Source organism: Lepeophtheirus salmonis, chromosome 9 (assembly GCF_016086655.4).
Source record: "Lepeophtheirus salmonis chromosome 9, UVic_Lsal_1.4, whole genome shotgun sequence".
Taxonomy (NCBI): domain Eukaryota; kingdom Metazoa; phylum Arthropoda; class Copepoda; order Siphonostomatoida; family Caligidae; genus Lepeophtheirus; species Lepeophtheirus salmonis.
The window spans coordinates 31254795-31256899 of record NC_052139.2 but is presented as its reverse complement, the minus strand read 5'-3'; positions in this window follow the sequence as shown (position 1 = coordinate 31256899).

The window sequence follows — 2105 nt, the reverse complement described above, 5'->3', positions numbered from 1 at the left end:
CATGAACTTACAATAAAGTATTGTAACTTTCCTGGTCGGAGAAGTGCAAGGTTAGTTTTGCAGAATCTAAAAAAAGCTTAAGCTAACCCTCCCAATCTCACATATATGATCTTTTACGTCCACTCACACTTTTCACAGTTGTCTAACCTGTTGGATTGGGGGCTGCCCTCTCACAATTTATTGGGAAAGTAGATCGTCCAGTGGCTTTTACTTCAATGAAACTTAAAGTGGCTTAAATCAACTACTCTCAGATTGATGCGGAAGCGACAGGAATTGTGTACAGCCTGAAGATGTTCGAATGACATCTAATTGGTTGTAATTTTAACATACGGGCGGATCATAAGCCCCTGGTATACATTTTCAACTTGGGAAAAGAGTCACTAGGAGTTTTGTCTGCGAGATTGTCTCAATACGATATGCTGTTCTCAACGTTTGTCTATTCAACAGAACATATCAAGGGCACGAATAATCTTACGGCTGATGTTTTTTCAAGACTTCAAGATGATTACGTCATGCTAGAAGAAGATCCCAAGGGTACGGTGATGGTCCAACCCTTTTCGCAGTTAGAAACAGCAGAGTCTTCTATCCTCGGTAATGCTCCTAATGACAGAGAACTACTAGAAGCAATTGAAGCTGCCAGAAGTGGAGATGGAAATATGTGACTGAGAAGGCGTTTATCTGTAAGAAATATGAGTTTTCATTAAGAAATTGCCTTTTTTTCTGCGGACTAAGGCTTGTGGTACCGCTACCGTTTTGAAATACTATTTTGGATGAGCTACACCTGAACCACCGAGCAATAGTTAAGATGGGTCAGAATTCACATAGACATAGCAAATTTCGTTCACTCTTGCTCTACAAGTCAGGAGAATAGCTCAAAAGTAATGAAGGACACGTCGACCATTGCAACATTAAGACAAATATGTCATTGGGTTTTTAGCCTTGGATTTCCACAGGGAGACTACGAGGATAATGGTCCTGAATTTGCAAGTGAGGGATTCAATACGAAATTCTCTGAATGGGGATAATCTTATTTTTGTCACCTCCGTATCACCGTCAGTCAAATGTTTTGTCTGAGAGAGCTGTAGGTGTTGTCAAGAGCCTCCTTCGAAAGAGTCAATCATTGTCAATTGAAGAGCTACTATTTGGGTATAGGACAATTCTGTTGTAATGTGGAAAAACACCTGCAGAACTTTTACTTTCCCGTCTTTTACGTACTTGCATGCATGGATTGTTGCCTAATTCCAAGAATCAGCCGTGTCTCTCACAAGATAAATGAAAGTTTGGGTCCGATGTTCTGGACGGAGGTTCCTGGAACTCTATTTACGGGATTTGGAGTAACTCTATGGTATGTCAATTGTTAAGACTACTCAGTTACATAAGTGAGATTATTATTCACATTAAATAAAGGAAGGCGATTCTTCTACCCAGCGATCTTTTTCCAATGTGAACTTTCCTACGGCAAACTTACTTAATGGTAGTTTTTTAAAGGCGAGCTTTTCTATATATATTTCTCCCTTAAAAGGTTAAAGAAGAAGTTAAAAGTTTTTTTAGCTAACTGCCTTAGCGTGTTCCTTCTCTCTACTTATCTAATGTACACATTACAAAACGTACTCTCTTAATCCACATCCCTGATTTTCAATAGCTTCTTTCACATGTTAAAACAAAATTACAATAATGTTGAGAATTATTATTGTCATCATCATAAATATTGTTATTATTATTGCTATCATTATCATCATTAAGACTTACTAAGTAACCTTATATAATTCCCCAAAACCTTGGGGAGATGGTATTACATGCCATCCCCCTCATCCTCTCCGTTGTCTACGCCCCTGCTCAAGTGACTTCAATTGGCAGAGTTATATGTCTAGAACTGGGAATCATACCTCCAATGGATCTCAAACCAAGTTATGAGAACCTTAACAAGTGACTTATAGACTCCTTTAACGAACTTTTGAGTGTATTCTATAATATGATACAATGAAATTTCAAAATATCTAACTTCATTTGTAATAGTAGACTTCAGTGATATTTATGAATAATATTAATAACACAACTTTATCTATTCATTCATCCCAATTCAGAATGAAAATCCAACTCCCACT